Below are 18,817 nucleotides of genomic sequence, written 5' to 3' on the forward strand. Positions count from 1 at the left end.
TTTCCTAGAGCTAACTACATGTTTGCTCTAGGAACACAATAACGCAGAGTTGCTTCGAAACTGACTATAACATGGTCGTTTTCAAGTCCAATATATACAAATCCAACCCACTTTCCGCCATTACTGGTCAACATAGTGGTGTTTCGCCGGTCATTTGACATTGATCCTTATCCTTTTGGGCCTCGATAAGCGGTGACCCCTATTAAGTAAAAGGTCGCTACAAATGAATACATTAATTCAGTGGACGTAAGTCTATGTTTTTTTTGGGTTTTTTTACACAGTGATCACCACTTATCAAGGCCCGGAAGCCACTCAGGGTTAAGGGTTATTGTAAGTACATTACGTTAGTGTGGAGATTTGATGAAGTGTTTACTTAAGGGGGCGGTTCATTAGGAATTTGTTAACGTTGGACTTGAAGACATCCAAGTTGTAGTCCGGTGGGAAGCAGGCAGACGGAACAGAGTTCCACAGGCGTGCAGTTCTAAGAAAGAAGCTTTGTTCATGGAATCCACGTTTTGATTTAGGCACAGATATAGAGTGGGGGAATTTTTTCACAGTGGATTCAGCTAGACGGGTGTTTTTCGTGAAAGATTGGCGAGGGGGGACCAGAGATTGGAGTTCAGACGAGCACCTGCCATGGAAATAACGATAAAACAAGGATAGGCTCGCAACGTCTTTTCTGTGGGAGAGAGGTTGCAGGGTAGAGAAAAGGGCATCCCCCACTAAGCCACGAAGTCTATTTTGTACTCTGTCAAGGCAGGATAGGCTGTTTTTAGCAGCTCCTGTCCAGATATGGCAACAGTATTCTATCCTTGGACGTACTTGGCTTTTGTTTTTTGTTTGTTTTGTTTTTACATTTTCACCCCAAACAAGGCACATTGTGACTTTGATGTAAGGGGCTACTATCAGGAACATAAGTTGTAGAGATACGCCCTTGTAAATTAACTATTATTAAAATAACCAATCGCACGGGGTTCACTTAACACAGTAGAAAACAAAGCGAACGCATGTTCGCACGCACATACGCACTTTATAAAATTAGCTTTTATAACAAAACCAGTAGAAAAGCTTCGTCCTTAAATGAATACGACAAAACATAATGGAAATGAACCCGCCCTCGTCTAATTCACTTTGGGACAAAGAATCGACAGATGCAATTGTGGTTAAAGATATCGGTGTCCCAAAACTATAATGACAAAATGCAATAAATTAAAAGCTTTCTTATAGCATTTGAATTGGGACACGTGCTTTTCTTGTCAGTTGAATTTAATTGAACGTCACATTTTCATTAAAAGATTGACAACTGGTGTCGCTTATGTGCATTTTTCGTCGATCTTTCTGTCTTTCCATCGACTGAAGCCTGCCTTGCGCCAGCGGCTCTTCAAACTCATCGGGAAATACAAAGAAAAATCCAGGGATCAACAAAGGCGTTTGACAGATCAGTTTAGGGGTCGAGCCCTTTTTCCCGCAAATCAACCTCTAGCTGATGTCGCTGCTGCCAAGAACCAATTGGACTTGTGATGTTTTTCAATGGAGTTGATTTGAAGAGCTGGAAATGAGAAGAGGAATTATAGTGGTTCGGACAGTAAGAGTATGGGATGCTATTAAATAACTAGCGATGCCAAAGAAGGGGCTATGACAAAGGGCCATCAAAGGGGTCACAGCTAAAGAGAAGAGAAGACTTCTGACCTTCAATATTATGAAGTCGCAGGCAAGGAAATGCACTAGTTATTATTACAAAAGGAACATCCGGGTAAAACATCCCTACCCCAATTATCGGTGAACTGATATTTAGTGTATATACGGCACAATCACGTTAATACACCGGTTCCCGCCAGATCGCCGAAGTTAAGCAACGATGAACCTGGCTAGTATCAGACGGGTGACCATTTGGGAAGACTAGGCGCTGTATGTACCGCGCCGTGTCATAAGAAATCTCCAAATTGGAATCTGGAGGCGCATCAATTCATTGGGAGTGATGCATCCCTAGTTTTAATTAAGCCATGCATTTAGGAAAAGGTAACTCTGATGACGTCGGCAGCAGGACATTGGATGACCATGGGGGAGGATGAATGTCTAGTAGATCAACGGTTCTGTCATATTAAGAGTTTGTATTTATTTGCTTCCCCACTGAGCAAATTAGGCACAAGGCCGTTTTTTCATGAGAGATTGGGGAAATGGGGACCAGCTCCCTGGGGAGTAGGGGAGCTGGATAGTGACAATTGGTATGAAGGGTTTCCCCTACATTGACCAATAACTGATTGTTACAAGAGAAATGTCTCTTATATGTGGGGTTGCCCCAACATATGGTCTTTCATTGCAGCATCTGCTGGAACAGATAGTATTTATTTGCTCCCCCACCGAGCAAATTAGGCACAAGGCCGATTTTTAATGTGAGGAGTGAAGGGGAAATGGGGACCAACTCCCCGGGGAGTAGGGGAGCTGGTTAGTGACAATTGGTATGAAGGGTTGCCCCTACATTGACCAAGGTCTTATATGTGGGGTCGCCCCCACATAGGGTCTTTGCTTGCAGTATCTGCCGGAACAGATGGTATTTATTTGCTCCCCCACCGAGCAAATTAGGCACAAGGCCAATTTTTAATGTGAGGAGTGAAGGGAGGGGGAAGGGGAAAAGGGGACCAGCTCCCGAGAGGTGGGAAATGGGAGCTAGTTAAAGGTCAGGCATGTGGGGTTGCCCCCACATCTGGTCTTTGCTAGTCATAGCTGCAGTATCTGCCGGAACAGATACTACACTTTTGAACTTTGATCTTGGTCAAAAGGCCAAGCAATACCTTATGGTATTAAGAGTTACGTTATTCGACTGCAGCTATGCGGATGATCTAAGGACAACGGATAGGTGCAAACAGGTGAGTAAGATGCCAATGTGCCGAGGAAGTAATGTCAACTCACCCCATGTATTCTGCCAAGTTCAAATCATGTGTTGTCTTCAAAGAAATCGGAAAAACAATAGACCGAAACCTATGGAGAACACTAACCATGATTTCATCTATTTTTTTTTCTTCCTTTGAAGTTTGTAATACTAGCTATGGGGCAGCCAAACCAGCTACCAACATTGCCCCGCTTTTTATTGAAACCAACCAAGAGCTCTTTTTAGTATCCTCGCTGTTCCCTTAAGTGCAATTGTCTTTATCTCTTTTGCACTTGGTTCACCAGGAATATTAGTAAGGTAGGACTTCAAGTTCTTCTTCATAAGCCCTGTAGCACCTGTGATAACTGGTACGAGAAGATGAGATATCTGGATATTCTTGCCAACGTTTGTCTGCACATTAAAAAGATATATATTTCACGCGTAATCTGAATTCAACCGAAACCTACGCATTTTTTTTTTTTTTTTTTTTTTTTGTCATTATTAAAGTAGGGACTGCTTCCAAAATGGTTTCCATGAATAGAGATGAGAGCAAAGTAAACTCATCAGAGGGTGAAAATGCTCAGGAAAACTAGTAGAATTATTATGAAGTTGCAAATTACGAACCAAAACTGATGAGTCCAACTATTTCATTTTAAAATTCACTTGAGATCGCATTTAAATATATGCACACCTGTAAGAATATTGATGATTGGAACTACCCGTAAAACACTAGTTAATTATTTATGATTCTTATGAATTTAAATTTGAAATAATATTGAACCTTTTCATTGTGCAAGAAATGCTGTCTTGAATCGGATCTGCTCCGATTTCGATGAGCTCTTTCTTATGCCATATATATATATATATATATATATATATATATATATATATATATATATATATATATATATATATATACTAGCAAAAGTACCCGTCGTTGACTGGGTTAAAAACAGCCTACAGAAAATGGACTCTAATTTATGAAAGTATGATAGGCTATGAAAAGGAAGGGTTGTAAAGAGATAGCTTCAAGTATCAAAACCAAAGCAAAATAGTATGAAAGTAAAAATAAAATAGATAACCCTCATAATTTATTATACCATACCTGTTCACACTGAAACACTTATCACAATACTCTGTGAATCTATATTAAAAAACCTTGTTAAGCTTTGTAACATTTTTCCATTCTAGGGGGGTCAGGTGCGGACAAACACCCCATAATTTTATTATACCATATTTCTTCGAACTTAAACATAATTATCAAAATATACTTAAACATAGATATGAAAAGTCTTTATTAGTAGGTTGTTTTTTTAACCCAGTCAACGACTGGTACTTCTGTTATATATATATATATATATATATATATATATATATATATATATATATATATATATATATATATATATATATATATATAGATATATATATATATAGATATATATATATATAGATATATATTATATTATATTATATTATATTATATTATATTTTTAATACGAAACGTAAATGTTAAAACGAAAAAGATGTTAATACGAAACAGATATTTATACGAAACGTAAATATTAATTAATATTAACTTATATTAATACGAAACAGATATTTATACGAAACATTTGTTAATACGAAACTTATGTAATACGAAACATTTATTAATACGAAACATTTGTTAATACGAAACATTTGTTAATACGAAACATGTTAATACGAAACATTTATTAATACAAAACATTTGTTAATACAGAACATTTGTTAATACAGAACATTTGTTAATACGAAACGTTTATTAATACAAAACATTTGTTAATACAGAACATTTGTTAATACGAAACATTTATTAATACGAAACATTTGTTAATATGAAACATTTGTTAATAAGAAACATTTATTAGTACGAAACATTTGTTAATACGAAACATTTGTTAATACGAAACATTTATTAATACGAAACATTTTTTAATACGAAACATTTATTAGTACGAAACATTTATTAGTACAACACATTTATTAATACGAAACATTTGTTAATACGAAACATTTTTGATACGAAACATCTATTAATACGAAACATGTTAATACGAAACATGTTAATACGAAACATTTGTTTATACCAAACATTTATTGATACGAAACATTTGTTAATACGAAACATTTGGTAATATGAAATATGTTAATACGAAACATTTATTAGTACGAAACATTTGTTAATACGAAACATTTGTTAATACGAAACATTTATTGATACGAAACATTTATTGATATGAAACATGTTAATACGAAACATTTGTAAATACGAAACATTTGTTAATACGAAACATAAGTTAATACGAAACAAGTTAATGCAAAACATATATGTTTATACGAAACATAGAGTGGTTTTATGATTTTTCGGAATTATTATCGGTAGCAATTTTACTTTAATTCAGTTAAAATAGTTATTCCAGAGGTACTTTAGCAGTTATACGTTTTCAAATGTTTCATAAATCAGTGTCAAAAAGTAAATAAGCTCTGGGTAAAAAAAAAAAAAATTGAAACCGAACAAATACATTAAAACATCTTTTCTAGGGATCACACAATGGCCAGGGTTATTTCGGCGCCAGCAAAATGGATACGATATAGTGAATATTCGTATTGACGCTTATCAAATAGGTTAGAAAAAAGTGTTCATAAGGGAATAGACGTAAATAAATTCGATAATATTAACTTTGTTTAAGATAATTCGATAATGAAATACAATGAGGCATGGATAACCAATGCTAAATCTTCGAATGTTATTCCTTTAATTATTTATTGCAAATAAACTTCTAATCAACATTTTTTTTTTGATTGCCAAGAAAATAATTAAAACAATGGTCTTGAAATCGGAAATCAATTTTTTTCCGATTCTGATACTGAGTCCGATACCTTAAAGAGTCCTGATTTTTGCTAATTCCAATAGCGATTAATCGTTCCAACACCATCCCAAAACTATTACGATGAAATACACAATTAATGCTTTGTTGTTGCGTGTTTTAAAATATTAACAACTGGTGTCGAGCCCTTTTTCCCGCAAATCAACCTCTAGCTGATGTCGCTGCTGCCAAGAACCTATCAGATATAATGAATCAGACTAGAGATGTCCTTCAATTGAGATGGTTTGAGAACCTGAAATAAGAGGAGCAGTTATAGGGGTTCGGACACGGGGGGGGAGGAATGGGACGCTATTAAAGAACAAGTAATGACAGAAAAGGGGTTAAGGCAAGGGCCTTAAAAGGGATCACGCTTATGTGCACCTTTTATTATTTATTTATTTGTATTATCTTCACTTCATCCATTCCTGCGCCAGCGGCCCTTCAAACTCATTGGAAATACAATGGAAAATCCAGGGATCAACACAGACGTTTGACAGGTCAGTTTAGAGGTCGAGCCCTTTTTACCGCAAATCAGCCTCGAACTGATGTCTCTTACACGGGAAATTCAGCAAACATGAGAAATCGGACTAGGGACTCTGAAGTGGTTATGGGTTTTCGGTGAAGTTGAAAATGAAAGTGCGTTAAAGAATTCGCAATGAAAAGGACAGGCTTAGACAAAAACCATTGAAATTATTACATAAAACCAGAAGACAAGATTCATTATAACAAGTGAAGCATGCATGGTCCCCCCGTGAATGCACAGTTAACGAGGCATAAAAAAATGACTAAGTTCAGCATTTGCCCCCCCCCCCCCCATTTAGCCCCCAAAGTCCCCAGGGGATGTCAAATCCTGGTGAAAATGAACAAACGGTGCAGTTTTAGGCCTTAACATGTGTAAATTTGAGTTCTGCACCATGCAAAAAATGAAATGACTAAATCCATCATTTACCCCCCCCCCCCGTTTAGCCCCAAAAGTCCCCAAGGCTTTAACATATTTAAATTTGAGTTCAGCACCATGCAAAACTGCTAAATAGACATACACAGAATTTTTTTGACAAATATGGTAATATAGTCCCAAAAATGGAGTGTTTTTAATAGCCCTAAAAGATCCCCTGGGGCACACCCAAGGTTATCGCGAAGAATAGATAAACAAAATTATATAGAACTCAGTTAGTTAAAACTTTTTAGAAAGTTTTATAAAAAATCCAAGGCATTAATTTTTTTTAATAAGCATAAAAGTGTCAATTTTACCATTTTAACCAGGGGGGGGGGGGCAACTGGAGTTTTCCTGGAAAATTGGTTCTATTACTTTTTACTCATATCATGTTTAATGTTTGTGAAAAAAAATTTTTAATTCCAAGACGTAATTATTGAAAAAAGTGCGGACAGACAAACGGATGAGGTGAATTTACAAGTCCACCCACCTTTTGTCGGGGGACCAATAAAGTCTTAGTGAAAAAAAAGGGGTATATCTAATTACAACGTGAGGTCAACGCAGACGAAGTAAACCATTGCCCCTAAATTATCAGAGTAATTTTCTTTAGATTGATATCCGATTTATCTCCCTTGAATTATTCTGGTCAAAGTTTTGGGAAATGCGCTCATCTAACTGGAAGTTATAAAGCAATCCTTACACACATGTTCGGATTTCAGAACGAAACTTCTCGCTCTTTTCCAGGCTTGTTTTTAAATTTTAACCATGACATGACTGTCACAAACTCTAACATTGTACTTATTTGTCAGTACACTTTTCTGGTAGTAGTTGCATAAACTCTCAGAAACTCCAACCTAAATTACCTATTATTTGCTCATCTATTTGTCGCGTACCTTCTATATCTATAACCCTGGTAACACATGGCATTTTTTGAATTGGGACAGTAATATATTATATCTTGAGTATTAATGTATTGTTCAAGGATTTTAGTATAATATTATGCACAACCTTAAATACTTTGCATTTCAGCTTGACGCGTGTCATCAATAAACGGTTTTAAGACCAATCTCCAGTGGTGCAAACTTGAACCAAAGTGAGTTGTGAGAACTGTGACAGTGATCGATCAAACTGACAATGTATGATATCTGGCAAATGACCATAGTAAAAGAGGCATTCGATTGATTCCATGTAAAGAATGCATATTTGACCCAGAATATGTGAGTAAATATCGGTCAAATGTCAATGGGAAATATTAAACATTCCAGGGTGAAATAAAGTTTATATAAATCGACACAAACAAAAAGCGAGGCAGTCTGTCACAGGGCGAGGACAAGCTGACACTTTTTCTTCACTGCCAAACATCCAAACTCCCGCCATGTACTTTCACTGATGTCAACTAAACCCAAAACTGTTGTTTGTGTGAAATAAAACAAATTATTATTTATAGATCAGCTGTGTTGAAAAGGTATAATCACGTTGACACACCAGTTCCCGCTGGATCACTGAAGTTAAGCAACGTTGAACCTGGTCAGTACTAAATGGGTGACCGTTTCGGACTTTCAGGTGCTGTATGTGCTCTCAACTTATCTCGGCATTGTTTCCAGTCGTCCTGGTTTTATTCTTGCCACTGGACTAAAACAGTGCCGATACAGGAGAGGTGAGGTTAGTGATTGCGCAACCCTTGTCTCACAATTACACACGCTAGTGCCCATTAGGGGTATCCTTTGTCTTTCAAGACTAAACGGAAACATGGGGGTTGAAAAGAATATCATGTTAAGGTGATCTGAAATACCCCAACTAGATAAGGCAATAAATCGATTTGATTTTTTAAAAATGGGCGATTTCTCTGATTTAGATGACAATAAAATTATGAGATGGTGCAAAATCTGTTGATTCTCATTCAATATCGGACAATGTCAGGTGTTCCTGCTAGTATATATATATATATATATATATATATATATATATATATATATATATATATATATATATATATGAGCTGTGATATAGCGAAACAGTACTGTGTGTGGATGACTATAGTGCTCCCTATCTTGGGTAGAGCATAACGAGAAGTGATAAACAAACTGCCATTAGCGCATTAAGCGATGAGTTTTGTGTAAAGAAATAGAGCTTGGGCGTTTGGACAATGTTTGGACATTGTTAATTCACAAGCACGTCGTGACAGCGTAACAGTTAGAAGCTCCGAATTTCGTCTAGGCGGTCATGTTTCAAAACTTGGTTGAGGTAGTTGCTTGTCTTGCTGCACTGATGAGCTGTGATACAGCGAGACAGTACTGTATGTATATATATATATATATATATATATATATATATAAATTACAATAAGTTTACCAAGGTAATCAAAATGGTAAACTTAAAATATATTATAAATATTAAAGAGTTAATATTTACAAGTAAAGTAATCTCAACCAGATGTAAAAGCTCAATAAAACCGAAAAGGAAATAGAGCTTATAGTATGAACAAATGATTAATAAAACATGTTAAAAGACATCTTGAAAAAGAGTTAAAAACATATTTAATTTTAAAAAACGAAGCACAAGATAAGTGGATAGTCCTTAATCCGCGGAGTTTCGAAGAAATACTCTCCTTCTCATCAGAGGGCAGGAATTAGCAAAATGCTGGATCAGATTTTGCATGTAAAAGTAATTGCTCTCATCTTGAGAGTAATTGCTAACACGTTTCGGACGATGTAAACCCCGACCTTCTTTGGGTATATCTTGTCGAACTCGGTAATCTGGACAGAATTTCGAACGGAACCCTTTATTTACTTCACGGGAATTGCATGCTCTCGTTGCGTCAGCGATGACTGGATGGAGGTCCTAAGTAATAGGCAATTGTATTTTTCGATCGCCGATGTATAGAATTGCGAATTACTTAAGAACTATATCAAGTCATGGCTGACGGAACGAGAACATGCAACCCTCGTGAAACAAATAAATAGCTCCGTTCGAAGTTTCGTCCAGATTCCCGCGTTCGACAGAAAGATTTCCAAATGCGACAAAAATTAACCTTTAGCTTTATTTTAAAACTTATATTGGAAAAAAATCAATTAAGGTAACTTGATTATGTAGTAGAGCTGATATCTATTCAATGTAGCCGCTTTTAGCCTTAATCGCCGCCCCGATACGCGCCGGCAGGAGGTCGACGAATACTCGACAGATGGCGGCGATCAGGCTGGCTTTTGTGCTGTGAGAGGTGATGTTGGTGATGTTCTCGACGTATGACCAAGCGAAATAGTCCAGCGGGTTCAAGTCGGGGGGACAGAGGGGGCCCAGTGAGATAAAATGGTACAAAGTCGTAGCACTCCTTCTGAAGCCAAGCCTGGGTCTCTTTGGGCTTGTGGGCCAGCGCCGAGTCTTGCTGTCACACCCAGAATCTGCCAGCGGCCACCTGATTGCACCAGGAAGTTACCAAACTCTTCAGCACATCCAGGTACACTTTGGTATTGTCAAGCCGACTTCGAACTTGAAACCACATCAAAGACCATAACCATGGCCGGAAACTTCGTTGAGTTGTGCCCTCAAGCATTGCACTGCCCGGGTTTTTGTATTTTGAGGGTTCTGGCAATAGTCCTGTTGTTATAACTTGGATCAGTAGAGAGCATGAGTTGTGCAGCGACGCATCTCCGATCTCGCTCATTGAACATTGTTTCATTTTCAGACATGATAGAAGGCTCCTTTCGTTCTTGGGATTTGTACACAACTGGCCAACTAGTAGATAATCTGAAAACAAAAAAAAAACAAAAACAAAAACAAAACAAAAAAACAAAGCAAAAAAACAAAAAAAAACAAAAACAAAAAACAAAAAAAAACACACTCACTCCCAAAAGCACAAAAAACGGGCTTCATCAAATGGAAATGGAATCATATCGTCTTTTCTAGGGCGACAATTCTATCGTTTCACCCTGTAGGTTCTCTGTCCTATAATTTATGAGCCATAGACAAGTACATTCTCATTACTTCTTGTAGAATTCTTTTCGGGACAAAGCGTTATCGAGATTTTTGTTTATTAGTTTACTAGCGGGAAGCACCCGGCCATTGTCCGGTCATAAAATACGCTTAAATATACTTTAATTCACCAAGATTTGCCGGGATTCTCCATTTTGTCCGGTACCCGGTAGCCTGTTCCCATGAGGAAAGGTCGATGTTAGTTATTGCCAGGGTGCGCTTTAACTGGTCTTTATAGCGCCGTTTAAGTGCTCTTCGTAGTCGAGTCCCATTGGCGAGCTCTCCATGAAGTATTTTTTTCGGCAACCTGAAAGGATCTATTCTACTGATGTGGCCTGCCCAACTGAGGCGATGGTGAACGATGGTTGCCTCGACGCTGGTCATCATAGTTAGTGGTGTGGCTCTCCCTGGTGAGATGTAAAATTTGCCTCAGCTTGTGTTGCTGGAAGCATTCCATGTTTTTTAGCACTACTACCTTGAAGACCATGATTTTAGTGATCAATTTCAGTGCGTGGTTGTTAAATACGCGGCTGTTGAGGCGACCAAAGGCGGGGTGGGCTGCCCTGATCCTGTTTTCCACATCTTTCGTACATGTGGGAGTAGATGTTATGATGCTTCCTATGTAAGGAAACTGGCCAACTTCCTCTATATATTGGCCATTTACGATAGTGTCCGGGTGGGTGTTGAACTAGTATTTTAGTCTTTTCTGTATTGACCTGCATCCCAAGCCGCTCGTAGGATGCAGTGTATGCATCTGCTAGTGACTGAAGGTCCTGTGCAATCTGACCTGGGGTGGTGCTGTATTCAGCATACTGCAGCTCTCGCACTAAGTATGTGGCGGTCTTAATTCTAGCACGGTCATGCTAATTTGAAAATTCCCCCATCCATGCGAAAACGGAGATTGATTGATCGCGTGTCTATTAGTATCTCATTTAGCATTGCTGCCGTGTAGAATGAGAAACACGTTAGAGCCAGGACACAGCCTTGTTTCAGCCCACTATTGATGGGGAATGGCTAAGAGTCGGACTTCTGGTGACGTACTTTCCCCACTATTATCTCATGCAGAGCGCGCACCAGTGAAAAAGTCAGGTGGGCAACCAAATCTAGTAAGGACTGCCCACATGGCAGGTCGGGATACTTTGTCAAAGGAATTCTTTAAATCCCAGAAATAAACATGATGGGCAGCTGGTGTTCAAGGCTCTTTTCTTGTAATTGACATGAGCAGAAGATAATGTCAATGGTCCCGCGCGACGGTCGAAATACACACTGGGACTTTGGCAGGACATCTTCTGCGAGGACGAGAAGGCGGTCGAGGAGGATGCGGGCGAATATCTTGCTTGCGATGCTTAGGAGTGATGTACCCGGTAGTTGTTACAATTCTCTTGATCTCTCTTTTTTTTGAATATTATGATTGTTGCATCGCGGAAATCACTAGGGAAGGTCTTCGTCTTCCATATTTTTTTAGTATGAGGTGCATGAGACCGTTCCTCAACTCTGGACTACCATGTGTGAGTAGCTCCAGTGGGATGTTGTCAGGTCCAGGAGTTTTGCCAGGTCTCATGTGTTTTAGGGCTTTGTTAAAATTTTGGATGGAGATTGCAACGCCATCCAGTGTCGGACAGGGTATTGAAGGATCGCTCGCAAGAGGTTGTTTGCGGTAACAGCCTAGTCGTTGAGACGTTTCTCAAAGTGGGACCTCCATTTTAGTAGAATTGCCTCGGTGTCGGTGATAGTCGTGGTCCCATCCAGATCTTTTAAACCACTGGTGACAGAATCGGGCCGAAAATTTCTTTTGTCGCTGCATAGAAATTTCGTAGGTCTCGTTGGTCAGCATACCTTTGTATTTCCTCAGCTTTCCTTTGCCACCAGGTGTTCTGGGCTTCTCGGATTATTGTTTGGAACTCAGCTACAGCTTGTTTGCGAGCATTTTATTGGCAGCTGTGGGCTGGTTCTCCATGGTCAGACGTGTCTATCGTTTGGCCTCGATGAGAGTAGTTATGATGTTGTCATTCTCCTCAAACCAATCCTGACTTTTTTACTTGCATAGCCGATGATTTCCTCCGCAGCGCGGGTCATGCCCTCTCTAAGGGTGGTCCAGTGGTGGTCTACGGTGGCTTAGCTCACGGGTTCTGCAAGGTGGCGTTCGCAAGCTTCCTTATTATTTTTTTGCCAACTATGGATCGCGGAACTTGTTGCAATAATAGCGTAGGTGTGGCACACTGTTGGGTATCTTTTTAGGTGGTCAAGGGGTAGTCACCATCAGTCTGGAGATCAGTAGCCTGTGATCCGTTCAACAGTCGTCTGCTCTGGCCATGGATTTGGATTTTGTTTTAATCTGGTTGCTACGTTTATTCATTTGTAAAATAATGTGTGAAATTTGTCATCATCATTGTCTACAATTAAAAATAAACTCAGATGAATGTACAAAATGTGTAACGATTTTTTCAATTAAAAACTATTTTAACCGGATAAAGACCCATAAAAAAACGGTCCGTAAAAGAACCTAATCATTAGAGCCATCTAACACCGCTCTGCGACGTTTTAGAAGGAGATAGTGTTTAAATACATGGAAACAGACAGACATATAGCCGTTTATATATTAGATAAACTAAATACAAGATAACGATCCTTTTCCGAAAATGAATGCGACAAAAAGTAACAGTTCAAAAAGTAACAGTTCAAAAAGTAACAGTTAAAAAAGTAACAGTTCAAAAAGTAACAGTTAAAAAAGTAACAGTTCATTCTAGAACAAAAAGAATTGTTAGACGCCGTTTGAATAGAATAACAATGACGATTTCTATAATGGTATCGGCGACCCAAAACTATTGCGACAAAAATCAATTAAGTTTAATTGTTCTTGGGACATTTGTTTTGGGACAAGCACTTTTTCTTGTATGTTGATTTTTAACGCCAATTAAATTAATTTTTAACCGAGGTATTTAAAAAAAAAACGAGTTATTATTATTTTTTTTTTTAATATTTTGGCACTTCATTGCCTTCATCAGCTTCCCATCTGTTGTTCTCCTTCAGAAAATACAAAGAAAAATCAAGGCGTTTGCCAGATTCCCCACAAATCAACCTCGAGCTGATGTCAATTTCAATTTCAGCTCACTCTGAAAAGAATGAATCAAAGAACAAGAAAAAATAATCCTGGTGTTGTTGAAATGAAGTAATAAGTATTGGCAAACCGTTGTCTGCACAAATGTTCGTCCTCAGGTGTCAACCGAATACAGCCGTGATCTACATGAAGATAGGTCTTGCACTAAAGTCACATGACCTGCTGATGTCACGGAATAAAGTCTAAAGACACAACTGGAAGTCCTTCCGTTGTATCAAATTCCAGAGGGAAATTACAAAAATCGCCTAAAAGTGACTATTTTCTTTTCCTAGCGACAAGGAACTATTTTCCATTTGAAGACGTGAAATTAAAAGAGAGAATTTCTTACCGGGGAAATACAGTAAGAGATATTTCTATTTTTAAAAAGTTGATTGGTTTTTTATCACGAACTAAAAATAAAGAAGAAACAAAATCTTGGTGGTGTTTGAATGAACTAATAAGTCTGTACAAAGCGTTGTCTGTACACACGTCTGTCCTGATGTGCCAAACGGACGAGAGCAGAGTTGGGATAGGTCATAGTCGTGTTATGAGGCGATCATCATCATCATCATCATCATCATCATCATCATCATCATCATCATGGCGGCGACGGTAACTAAGTGATTAACGACACGGACTGATAACTTGGCCGTTTCAAGTTCGAATCTAGTTCGTTCCACAAAAACACTTTATCTTAGGGACGTTAGCAACCTTCACATGGTTCCTCCCGTATTTACCCCATGTCTTTCTAGAAATAATGCTAACTAGAAAGACATCGGGGAAACGAATGCCAACAATAATCATCTGATTCATACAAAATAAATGAATGATGTTCAATCTTCTTTCTTCTTCTTCGTTGTCTTTTTCTTCTTTTTCTTGATATTGCTGTCCTCCTCCCCCTCCTCCTCCCCCTTATTCTTCTTCCTCTACTTCTTTTTCTTTTTCTTGATAGTGTTGTCCTCCTCCTTTCTCTTCTTCTTCTTCTTCTTCTCCGTTGTCTTTTTCTTTTTTTGTTTATATTGTTGTCCCCCTTCTTCTTCTTCTTCTTCTTCTTCTTCTTCTTCTTCTTCTTCTTCTTCTGTGTAAATCTAAGACTGCTTTCGCAGGAATGATTTTGGCGATGCATAAGTATATCAATATCACCATCATTATTATTTATTTTGAAAGAAATATTTTTACTTTTTACATTTCACATACTTTAGCCAGTTCAACATTCGACAATCATTAATAAATTTACGAAACTTGTTAATAATTTATTGGTGTTATTCTCATAAGTATGCATATATAAATTAGAATTAATAAATTTACTAATTATTAAATAGAACATTTTGGTAGAAAATTCATAAATTAATGTAGATTGTTAGTACGAATTGTTGGGTTTAGTAACTTTGTTTGATAAAATTCAATATGGCGTAATGGAAACATATTAAAGGTATTTGCAGCTTCTCTTCCAATTTTCGGATTTTAATCATGTCAAATCACACTTCATTTCCTTTTGACGGATTGATTGTTGCTATTTCTTCTGATGAGTTAAGGGCATATTAGATTCACTGATTGATATAACAATTAATTGATTGATTTTGCGCTTAGAAACAGATACTGTCAAGAATTGTATAAGTAAACTGAATTAAAGGAATAAATTATAAGATGGTCAACATCATGAATTTTGGGATATATATATATATATACTTCAGAATAATGAATTAAAATATATCTACTGGTATGCAAATCCTGTGATTTTCGGTTTTAGAAAATATTATTGGATGTAATATTTTATATAAGACAATCCCAGACAAATAAAATTGTTCGATATAACATACAAGATAGTGCAATGAATCCAAATTTATATATATATATATATATATATATATATATATATATATATATATATATGTGCGTGTGTGTGTGTATGTGTATGTGTGTATATGTGTGTGTATATGTGTGTGTATATGTGTGTGCATATGTGTGTGTATGTGTGTGTATGTGTGTGTATGTGTGTGTGTATGTCTGTATATATATTGTGTGTGTATGTGTGTGATAATAGAATAGATTTAAAACAAGATAAACTGAAAGCAGGTCGGAGGTTACATCGGACGAAATTCTGTGCGAATCAAACTCAAGATGAGAACAGTAATCTAATGAATCCAAATAATCTGAATAACCAACCTTCATCTTTAAAATGTGTAACATCTTCCTATTTTTCCGAAACCCTTGATAACGAGACCCGGCCATTGGACATGGTTTGCTTCGGTGTCTGTAAGGACTTTGTTTTGTATCAACTGACCTCTTTCCTGTCGGAAACTTTATCATATTAAATGCGAGGAAAAGAGCAGATCTTATTATCCCATTCTTTGATAGATTTTAGTTTAGCCTCCCTCTGTAATCTTTTGTTCTTAATGCTCGCTAATTGAACCGTTGTCACAAACCTTTAGAGGTGCTCCTCTTACATTCAGATTTGTTGTATTGTAGTAGCTCCCTAGTCCTTATTTCTGGTGTGTTCTCGGCAATAGCGACATCAGATTAAGGTTGATTTGCGGTAAAAAAAAGGGCTTGGCTTGGCCTCTATACTGACCTTTTCATGTGTTGTTGGTCCCTGGATTTTTCTTTGTATTTTTCGATTAGGGCGAAAAAGGCCAGCTGACCCCCCCCCCCAAAAAAAAAGGGCGAAGTGACAAAAGCTTTATATCATGGTGCCCCACAGCGACATCAGTGCTTAATCTAAAAGACTGAGCTTGTTCCAAAACGAGTGCTCTTCAGAAAATCTTCACTTTATCAACTTTTCTCGATTCCAATTTGTAATCCAAGTTTAATATTTAAAGCTGTCATATTATTTATTTTAGTTTATTTAAATGTGTTACTTTGTCATCGATAGCTTTCCTCCTACAAAATTAAACTTGCTGAGCTTGAACCCTCCCCCTCGATGCAAATACTTCTGACCAACCAAAAAAATCAACAAATCCTACCTCTTCACAGTAGAGGCCCCCAGATGTCAGAAAGTGCCCCACTCTAATAGCTTCTTTTCTCAAACTGCTTGCCTTGTTAATTCCTTTCCTGCTCCCTGTTTTCGCGACAATAGAAACATACAGAGATTTAAATGTAATGGGAACATCGCGTTGCACAAATGTAACACGGTCATTAACCTTGTTAAACAGTATGGTTACATTTTAACATGCGGACCCAGCACGTTGTGTCTGAGACAGTCGCAAAGGAAGAAAATAAAAGGAAAGAAATTTTGACTCAGCTTTTCCAGTTGCAATGAAAAGCATTTATTCATGGTATATTATAAATTAACGCATCGCATCTTGCCTTTTATTACCGGTCATTTCGTCTTCCACGAGATTAACAAAACTCTGTTGTCTCAACAGATACTCTCCAGTACCATCCCCAATGCCGCCATGAATTTCGAACAACTTTTCAAGCCAATAACCTCCTTTTCACATAGTCTGCAGTTGGATATTCTATTTATACCTCTTATATTTGTTAAATTTTGTTAGGAATTGTATCGTCCTATCTCTACTATTATATAAAACACCTTCTTGGCCTTTTGGCCAAGATCAAAGTGTAGTATCTGTTCCGGCAGATACTGCAAGCTATGACTAGCAAAGACCAGATGTGGGGGCAACCCCACATGTCTGACCTTTAACCAGCTCCCATTTCCCACCTCTCGGGAGCTGGTCCCCTTTTCCCCATCCCCCTCCCTTCACTCCTCACATTAAAAATCGGCCTTGTGCCTAATTTGCTCGGTGGGGGAGCAAATAAATACCATCTGTTCCGGCAGATGCTGCACTTAAGATAATTTGTACCAGTCAATGGAGGGGAAACCCTCTATACTGGGACAATTATTATTTTTGGTAACCAGAGTGCCCCCTTTTTGGGGAGCTGGTTTTTACCTCACATTAAAAACGGCCTTGTGCCTAATTTGCTCAGTGGGGGAGCAAATAAATACCATCTGTTCCGGCAGATACTGCACTTAAGATAATTTGTACCAGTCAATGGAGGGGAAACCCTCTATACTGGGACAATTATTATTTTTGGTAACCAGAGTGTCCCCTTTTTGCCTACTTTTAGGGGAGCTGGTTTTTACCTCACATTAAAAACGGCCTTGTGCCTAATTTGCTCAGTGGGGGAGCAAATAAATACCATCTGTTCCGACAGATGCTGCACTTAAGATAATTTGTACCAGTCAATGGAGGGGAAACCCTCTATACTGGGACAATTATTATTTTTGGTAACCAGAGTGTCCCCTTTTTGCCTACTTTTAGGGGAGCTGGTTTTTACCTCACATTAAAAACGGCCTTGTGCCTAATTTGCTCAGTGGGGGAGCAAATAAATACCATCTGTTCCGACAGATGCTGCACTTAAGATAATTTGTACCAGTCAATGGAGGGGAAACCCTCTATACTGGGACAATTATTATTTTTGGTAACCAGAGTGCCCCCTTTTTGCCTACTTTTAGGGGAGCTGGTTTTTACCTCACATTAAAAACGGCCTTGTGCCTAATTTGCTCAGTGGGGGAGCAAATAAATACCATCTGTTCCGACAGATGCTGCACTTAAGATAATTTGTACCAGTCAATGGAGGGGAAACCCTCTATACTGGGACAATTATTATTTTTGGTAACCAGAGTGCCCCCTTTTTGCCTACTTTTAGGGGAGCTGGTTTTTACCTCACATTAAAAACGGCCTTGTGCCTAATTTGCTCAGTGGGGGAGCAAATAAATACCATCTGTTCCGACAGATACTGCAAGCTATGACTAGCTATGACTAGCAAAGACCAGATGTGGGGCAACCCCACATGTCTGACCTTCAACCAGGTCCAATTTCCCACCTCTCGGGAGCTGGTCCCCTTTTTCCCTTCCCCCTCCCTTCACTCCTCACATTAAATATCGGCCTTGTGCCTAATTTGCTCGGTGGGGGAGCAAATAAATACCATCTGTTCCGACAGATACTGCAAGCTATGACTAGCTATAACTAGTATGACTAGCATAGACCAGATGTGGGGGCAACCCCACATGCCTGACCTTTAACCAGCTCCCATTTCCCACCTCTCAGGAGCTG

The 18,817-nt window shown here is 38.1% G+C and overlaps 2 pseudogenes; both read left to right on the forward strand.

Annotated features, from left to right (window-relative positions):
- Positions 1–1,798: 1,798 nt before the first annotated feature.
- Positions 1,799–1,915, forward strand: LOC145255890 (5S ribosomal RNA; annotated as a pseudogene).
- A 15,373-nt stretch (positions 1,916–17,288) lies between these two features.
- LOC145255923 (U2 spliceosomal RNA) lies at positions 17,289–17,442 on the forward strand (annotated as a pseudogene).
- Positions 17,443–18,817: the final 1,375 nt, after the last annotated feature.

Source organism: Euprymna scolopes, chromosome 31, assembly GCF_053919585.1.
Source record: "Euprymna scolopes isolate OS-2025 chromosome 31, ASM5391958v1, whole genome shotgun sequence".
NCBI lineage: Eukaryota > Metazoa > Mollusca > Cephalopoda > Sepiida > Sepiolidae > Euprymna > Euprymna scolopes.